At 45.8% G+C, this 8,829-nt stretch overlaps 1 pseudogene; it reads left to right on the forward strand.

The window, feature by feature from the left end:
- Positions 1 to 1,393: 1,393 nt before the first annotated feature.
- On the forward strand, positions 1,394 to 8,476 carry LOC148006903 (small ribosomal subunit protein uS10 pseudogene; annotated as a pseudogene).
- The last annotated feature ends 353 nt before the right edge of the window (positions 8,477 to 8,829 follow it).

Raw genomic sequence — 8,829 nt, forward strand, 5'->3', positions numbered from 1 at the left:
TCACTGGAGTGAGGCATCCATCATTTACCCAAGAATGGTCTCCATGAGCAGCAGGAAGAAACACTTGGGTCAAGGTAGAACTCGGGTCTCAAGCCTAGGAGGGAAACATGGCTAGGCTTCTGTGATCATACGCTGGATCACATGGAAAAATAACAGCTTCATATACAATTTGATGACATGTATTTGTTAAGATATGCTGCGTGTATTTTGGCTAGGATCTAACATTGATGTCTTTTTATCCACTGCCTCTTTGGTGTCTAAAATAATAATAAAAACACCCACTGGCAATATAATCAGTATTGAAGTCTTTTGCTTAAAAGTCAACATCCTGTCAGTGGCCTGGGCATTCCATCTCAGTATTCTTGGCTGTTCCTAATCTCTGCCCTTGGCATTGTGTAACAATTCTCAGTGTTGACTGAGACCACGGTCTAGGGTTTTTTCCTTTGGTACACACCTGACTAACAAGGGAGATGTGAAGCTGCAGACCTCACATCATCTGCTGCCTGACAGTTCTTTAATGATAAAATGTAAGACCTTGAGGGGAGTTAGAATTAAAAAGACAAAAATCCCCACTTGGTGATCTAATGGGTACAGTAAAATTGCTGTTCTGATCACAGTTTGAGCTGATCCCAGATTGTCTGCAGCTAACCTGGGGTCTACTGAACCCCAGCCTAGGCACAGGAGCTGCAGATCTGTTGATGCATTGGAGCATGTGGTAACACATGTCTTTAGGACTATAGCCAAGGACGGAGAGCATGCGACCTACTGTAGATCTCCTACTTCAACTGCATTCTCATCTGAGAAGCAGAGCATTGGTTTCCAGCTCGGAGTTTCTGGGAGGTTTATGACATGATGAAGTAGCAGATGGCCGTCACTTAACCCAGAGCCTGCCTCATAATAAGCACTAGACAAATGAATAAAGGGATAATGAAAAGAAACAACAGGAGTAATTGGTTCCACCATGCAGCTCCTTAGGGAATAGCGCACTGTTAGAATGCGAACGATGCTGTCCATGAGTATCTAGCAGGAGCTGCCCCTGCGGAAAAGGGTGTTGAGGTGAATACTTTCATGAACAGACAAACACAAGCTGGACCAAAAGGATAGAGACCATCAGGAGGTAACTACGAAAGTCCAGATACAAGGAATCAAATAGAAACTAAATTTAGGTAGGATAAAGACAGAGCTGGCTGTGGTGGCATGTGCCTGTGATTCTGGCCCATGGCAAGTAGATGATTACAGTGTTCCACCACTATCCACAGAGGCTTTGGTACATGCATGGGAATTTAAAAAGGATAAATTATAAGATGTGTCTTTCTGTGGAATCAGTTAAGTCTACTGAGCCTCTGATGTCGTTTGATGATTGAACCTCAGTAAAGGGTTTAACAAATGTGGCATGTGTCTTGTGCCTTTTCCCAAGAAGACCGATGGCATCTACATCACAGACAAGTCTGCTCGTTAGTCTCAGACTTTCAAGTCTGATGGCAGTAGCAGCTCCCACCATGCTTCTGCAGGCACTGCCTTTACTGGATCGTTTCAGATTGTGTCTTTGAAAAATGACTAAATATCATCCATCCTCAGATGATCTGTGGAGATGAGGGTGACTGCAGAGCATTGAAGAACCCCCGCTACTGATGGACTGTGGTACTATGAAACTACTCTTCTACCGAGTGCTATGTGCATGACTGACCTATATTTGTGGATCTGTGATCAAACAGTGTAGAGGTTGAGGTCTATGATGGACATTCACATCCTAGAGACTGAGAAAATCTGGGAGCAAGGAACCTTGAGGGAGAGTCTAGTTTTCCACAAAGGGTTAACTTCTTATAGACCAGTTCTGATACCTCCACCTGGTCTCCCCTGGGAAGCTATGCAGCCTAGCTTGTTGCAATTGGTAGAAGAGACTCTGGAAAAGACACACATCTAAAATGACTTTGTGGAACCTTGGTCATGATTCTTCTGTTTTGCCTAAGCTACTTGGTAAAGAGAGAATGTGAAGATGGTGAGGGCATTCATGACATTACTGAAGCCACATATTCAGACACGGGAGAGTAGACCACAGAGTTAGCAAGTGCAGTCCCACATCCACACAGGGCTCCATAATCTGAGACCCTTTCATCTTCAAACTTTGTGTCCTGCTAGTCACTCTGACAGGTTCTGAACACCACACTCCTGCCAACCTTGAGTCATATTAGCAAGGACAGGACTTGCTACTGGCTAAATGGAAATTTCCAAGCACCTATTTCACTGGATTGTCACCAAGGGATAAATAGGTCATCATGCTGTACCTGTGCTCATTACATTTCTATCACATTCTCTTGCATATCCTGATGTGAATACTGTGTGCAAAGACCCAGACAGTGTCCTGGGCAGCTAACTGTGTCCTCTAAATTTCCCTGTGCTGTGCTTTAAGTCATGTACTGTGTCCCCTAAATGTCCCACCGTTGTGCTTTGAGTCATGTACTGAAGCAACACCTTCAGTTGCAAGTGACATCATCCCTTAACACATATTTCGAAGACCTAAAGATGGAAGGGCTGCTTCACTGAGGGCAGGACAGGAGGCAAGCTCATGGGCCAGCCTCCGACATGGAATAGTCATTTTAGAGGGACGTAGGTTGTGACTAGAACATGAGGACCAGCCAAGGCACATCCAGGTGGCATGTCATGACCATTGGTCCCATCTTGGGTGCTGTATGGAAAACTCAATAATGCTGAGGACAGGCAATGAGAGCCATCTGTTTAGTACCTACTTTCCACAGCCTACAAGGGCAGGGGCAGTTATTGCGACGGGGTCCTCACCTGTGAAGAGCAAAGCATGAGTATTCCATCAGTTGGACAGTAGGTACAGCTTGGGGAAGACTTGTCTTGTAATCTTAGGTGACTTTTCTCCCTATGGCTTTGCCCCCTGCTAGGCTGATGATTCCTGCCTATATCGTTCTTGTCAAAAGACCCTGGCTAGCACACAGACTGAGTAGTGCCAGGTAGGCAAGTGTTTGAGCGCAGAGAGTGCCCGTCTCTCTCCACAACCCTGAGCTGAAAGGAAGTACAGTGTCCTCAGTCCAGGCTTTAGAACAGTAGCTTTGTCTCTGTTTTTTCTTGTTTGTGATAGCACAGATTACTTAACCCTGTGAGGCTTCTACTCACTTGCATGTAGCTGGGAGATAAAGTTAGCATCTGTATCTTCATGGTGATGTGGGCCAAATGGTATTGACCATGTAGAGAGTCCATGCATGTGTGACCTGCCACCACCCCAGTGTCACTTGCCATCCCACCAGGTGTGCGGTAGAAAGTAGGTTTGTTGGTTTGTTTTAGCTCTTGTAAGGGAACCTCTTCTCTCTGGTGTTTAACCTTACTAAAGTGTGTAAGAAATTGCTCTTCCTACCCCCCAAACACTTAGCTCCTAAATATCATACTCTAACCATTTAGTGTTATCACTGAGATGTAAATGGTCAGCTATTATTTATAGCTCTTAGCTATAAAATGAGTACATTTCCTATCCACTTTTACAAGTCATATAAAAATTCAACATGTATTAAATCATTAAGGATAATATTGTATGCTACACTCAGGAGTAGGAGGGGAGGAGAGGCAGAGAGACAGAAACAGAGAAAGGCAGAGAGTTGCCTAGCAATCTAAGGAGGATCCCTTATACTCCTGGACCATGATCTGTAACAGTTAGAGTCACAAGGACCCCTAGACCCTTGTACCCAACCTGTCCCTCAGAACTGTAAAAACAGACTCCTAAAGGCCTGTGCTACTAGCTTCCCTGTCCTGTGTGAACCAGTGACTGTTCAGTTCTTGTCTCCATCTGAACAGGGAAGCTTGGAGATGGCAGTTTGTTTTTTCTCATAGGTCAGGGAATGCAACACACAAGATCACCTGATTGGGTTCTTAAAGGATACTGATGGCTGACTCTCATTCTCCTTCAGGAGGAAAGGGGGGAGTAGCCTCTCTGACTTCTTTATATAAGAAGTATTAATCCTATTCATCATGGTTCTGCCCAATAAGTGGGCTGCCTTCTACTGGCCTGCTTTTAAATGTTGTGGGGTAAAGATTTTCACAAATGAGACTCCTATATAAGTCAGGCAGTTCAAGCATAATAATAAACTACACACTCTCAGCAGATGGAAGGGAGACAGAGTCCTCAGTCTCACACCACTGGCCCCAGCCAATTAGTGCCATGTGAAAACATTGTCCAGAATTGCCAAATAGTTTCAGCTATGAAGATAATGTAGGTTTACACGTGTCCTTGGCTTTAGATAAGGTCTAATATTTGAAGATTGAAGGCCCAGGAAAATAGAATGCACTTGCAGCTATATTGGCTGATGAGTGCTAAGCTGAAGGCTTGGCAGCCTTCACAGAAGCTGAGCCTTGCCTGTGGAAGAGAAGCTTTGAGGGATGTGGGGAAAAGGAGGCTCCTATGAGACAATGGTGAAGAGAAATAGAGCCAGAAGAAAGGAAGAAATGGCTCATTTTGAGCTCAGAGATGAGGTGTGTTTTGTAACTGCCCACTTTCATGCACTTGTGTGTCTGTGGCCTTTGCCCTTACTAATCACATCTGATTAGAAAGAGTTAAAGGCCCCACTATGACCCTCCTCATTCTGCTGCAGCAATCTGGGGTCACCATACACAAAGGTCACTGGAAGTTTCCTTCACTGCTCATGGGAAAGGAAGATAGCTATGGTCTCTACTGATCGTAAGAAGAATATCTACATGCTATGACTTAGGTTGGGGTGGGAGGCCATGCTGTAGGGTTTATCAGAGTCATCTGACACTTGAGGCCCTTCAACTACAGGTTACTGTACAAACCGTTGCCATAAAAACTTATTTGAGAATGTTAATGGCTGGTCATGAGTTGGGGATAGAGATAGGGCAGACAGGACAAGTGGGATGGTGCTTTGTAGTGGTGACATTATAGGGGTTCTGATGACACAGCCATACTTAGCTGGGGAGCTACAAAGAGTACAATAGAGAAATTTGAGGCCATTGTCCAAGGACATGTGTTAGATGTGAATCAAGAGGAGTGAGTAGGCAGTGGGAAGGGTAGAGAGGCTGCACATTGTCCAATGGCCACTAGGATGGCCACTCCCTGAGGCACATTAGATGTTCAAGAGTTGACTTGGGAAGGTGCACACATAATTGTATCAGTGTGTTGTACATGTGTACATGTGTGCTGGCATCCACAGGGGCCAGATTCCTAGGAGCTGGATGTCCCGCGCGCAACTTTCCGCCGGCAAGAAGCACGCGGACATTTAGAAATCCTTGCTATGACCAAACTGTATTTTAATCTTAAAGAGAAGCGCCCGCTGCGCCAACATGGCACGCTTATAAACCCCTAGTGCGGCGCATCCACTCCTGATTGGTTGTTTACCCATGATCTCATAAGGCACGTCCTGGAGTGGGCAAAGACCTGGCACGAAGGCACTCTTGCACATGCGCACAGTTAACTTCCTGAAAGGGGGCCGGCTGGCGCGGCGAAGGCTGGCGCCATCTTGTAATGGCGGAGGCTATCCTGGCCTTCCACGTGGGGCGCAGTGGAAGCCAGCGCCATCTAGTGGTGGCGAATGTTATTGTGGCCCTCTACAGCTGGAGGTGCAGACAGTTGTGAATCTCCTGACATGAATACAGGAGCAAAACCCTGGAAGATCAAACATTTAGCATCTAAATCATGTTTCCAGCCTGGGGTTTGAGCTTTTTGACTGATGACAGGTGAAGTAAGAAATAAGAAGTAGGAGGGCTGGAAACAGCTATGGTTGGCAGGATGGAAAAACAGGAAAGTGTGGAGAAATGTAACCTCTTTAACTGGTGTTGGGGTCCTGTTCTCTACTTCCAAGTCAGGTGTGGGCAAAAGGCTGTGTCAACTGTCACCCTAGCAAAGACACTGTTGGTCCTACTGAGGCAGCAGTAGGACCTTCTCTTTGCTGCTCCCCATTTGAATAGGACTGTTGTTATGGAAAGTCTGGTTCAAGCAAAGCAAATGCTGACAATGGGCAGAAAACTATGCTTGGAGGATTCAGTGGCATGGCCAGACCCTGTATGGCTGAGTGATGTGAACAGAAAGCTAACTTTCTCAAAGCATCCTCCTATGAGGAGAGAGGGATAGCCCTGTATTTACATCCATGAGACACTGAGAAATGCTGAGGCCAGCCTAGAGGCCATGTGGAGTGCTGTGTCTTGAGAATGCTTGCTTAAAGGGGCAGGATGGGGGGTCAGTCAGCTCTAAGACCTGGATGTCCAGGTGTGGAGATGATCAGGTCACAGTGCTAGCATAGTCTGTGGGCCTTGCAGTTTCCATAGTGCCAGCTCTGGGAAGCCATCACATAGCCACACGGTCTGGCACAGGAGCTGCTTGCCAATTCTTCCTGTCCACAGTCAGTGCTGGTCCTCACTGATGCACAGGAGACTAGAAAACACTGTACTCTGGGACTCTGTATAGAAGAGTTAGCAAAGATAGCTGCTGTCTGCCACCATACTGGCAGTGCATGGAGAAAATCGTGGCTGCAGGGGATAAACACCTTCCTGCCTTCCTACTCTGGTCCCTCAGAGCCGTGGTTGGAGATGCCAAGGAACTGCATGGAGCCCAGGGCATCCAGATAGTGAGTAGCTAAAGCTCTATCACCAAGGCATGTTTGACAACAAACTGCATGTGAGTAGGACTGTAGGAGCAAACAGAACAGAGAGGTGGAGGGCACGTCCTTGACGGAGCACATCCTTTGTTATCCGAACTGGTCTCCTTGGAAACTCATAAAGAGGGGAAATTAAAACCTGCTTTCTACTACTCTGGCTGCCATCCAATAAAAAATATTGGCTAATGCTTTGTCTTAGTGCCTGCCTCAGTACAAATGATGGGCAAACACTGAAGAAGGTATTGATCTTATAGCAATGGATTCCATTAGTCGTCCTGAGCTTTGTGCACAGACAGGAGAGACTCTGACCTCTGACAGCCAGGGACAGCTGCTGAGGAGTGTACAGCTGCATGAGGGAGAGTCATCAGGAGACTGGATGGCAGGGCTCTGGGATGTAAGAGCGTGGACAAGGGCTGGGGAAGTTTTGTGTAGTCAGGGATACTACTTGCCCATTCAGGGGACTGTCAGAGATTGCTGTAGATATAGCAGATTTATAGTCAGTTGTCAAGAGAGGTCAGCCCCAATCCTGGTGTACTCATTCCTCTCTGGCTCCTGCTAACACAGCATTGAGCCTCCTTGTCCTATTTAGCTGGCTTTAGCTCAGCTAAAACAAAGTGGCAGGTTAACGTACCAGTGAGTGTGCTGACACTCACAACTTACTAATTCTGTCACTTCAAATTGGAGTAAAGGAAGCCACATGTTCCAAAGCTGGGTCACTATGACTCAGACCCACCAGGTCACTAAAGGACTCTGGTCCAAGCATTCAGCCCATCGCTTCTCTTTCTCAAGAGTTGGACTCAGTGCAGTACTTGCTGCCTGCAAGTGTCAGGCACAAAGTCAGTGCATGGAAACAGCAGCAGCCATGTTGTTGTCCAAGGTCTGTGAATGTGAGGCAGGCTGTAACAGAGCCCAGGTCAGTGAAGGGAGCATCCATGTGTATTTTCTAGCCCCCAGGATATGTCAGACATTTGGTATCACTCTGGAGGATGGTAGAGAAAGTAGGGGGCCTCCCAGTGTCAATGCTCTCTCTGACAAGGTGTTACAAGGTACAGTATGAATGAGGAGGGTGTGTTGGGTTCTTAGTGATCCTCAAACAATGACCACAGTGGCTTCAGATAATATTTCTTTCCTGGAACTATGGAAGAAGAAGAGTAATATCCAGGCAGAAGTAGGATTGTTTCTTCCTGATGGCTGTGGGGGAGGGGAATCTTGCCCCACTTCTTCCTATCTTGGCTTTGGTTATTGGTGGTTTTGTTTGTTTGTTTTGCATCCATTATCTCCTCTATCATGTGTTTCCCTGTGTTTTCCTATATATACCTTCCTACTTTTCCATCTATCTAGTATGAGTCAGAAAATTGATAACACTGTTTGATAAGAATCACATTGACCTTTCTGAAGTGCATACCGCTGAGCTCTGTTCAGTCTGCTCTGTCCTGAATCACTGCTGTTCGCTCATGCTGAGGAACAAGTCGGCCAAGTTGGTCAGGAAGCTGCGCCTCAGTCATAGCATTTAAAGATACCAGAAAGACACCCTTGGAGCCCAAAGTGGAGATTTACCAAATTCAAATCACACTAGTGGCAATGGGAAGTCACTGGAGAAGGTTTGCGAAGACTTTATCAGAGGTGCAAAGGAAAAGAGTCAGAAAGTGAAAGGACCAGGGCACATAGGTACCAAGGCACTAAGAATCATTCGATGATGATGTGGTGAAGGTTCTAAGACATGGGATCATTTCCAAATGAGGATTCACAAGCAACTCAATGATTTGCGCAGTCCTTCTGAGATTGTTAACAACATTACTTCGATCAGTATTGAGCCAGGAGTGGAAGTTGAAGTGACCATTGCAGATGCCTAAGTCAACTGTTACAATAAATTGACTTAATTAAAAAAAATCATATTGAATCTTTAACCATATCAATTCTTTGCCTTACAAACATGGAAACATTTCATCTATATGTGTCAGCTATAACTGCTATATGAATGTTGTATAGCATTAAGGATGGTAAGTGTTGGTGAGTATATAGAGGAACAGAGTTGTTACCCAGTGTTACCAGATGGTAAAGTAATGCTGGCCTTAATTGGAGGCCCCTAAACCCCAAAGAGGAAACATCCATGGTCTAACAGGCCCATTTCTGCAGTCATCTACATCCCAAAGAACTAAGAAGTTCCTTCTACTGCCCTGCTCATTTCAGCCTTGTTCATGAGAGC

The sequence above is a fragment of the Rattus norvegicus genome, chromosome 1 (assembly GCF_021556685.1).
Source record: "Rattus norvegicus strain SHRSP/BbbUtx chromosome 1, alternate assembly SHRSP_T2T, whole genome shotgun sequence".
In the NCBI taxonomy this organism is placed as follows: Eukaryota; Metazoa; Chordata; class Mammalia; order Rodentia; family Muridae; genus Rattus; species Rattus norvegicus.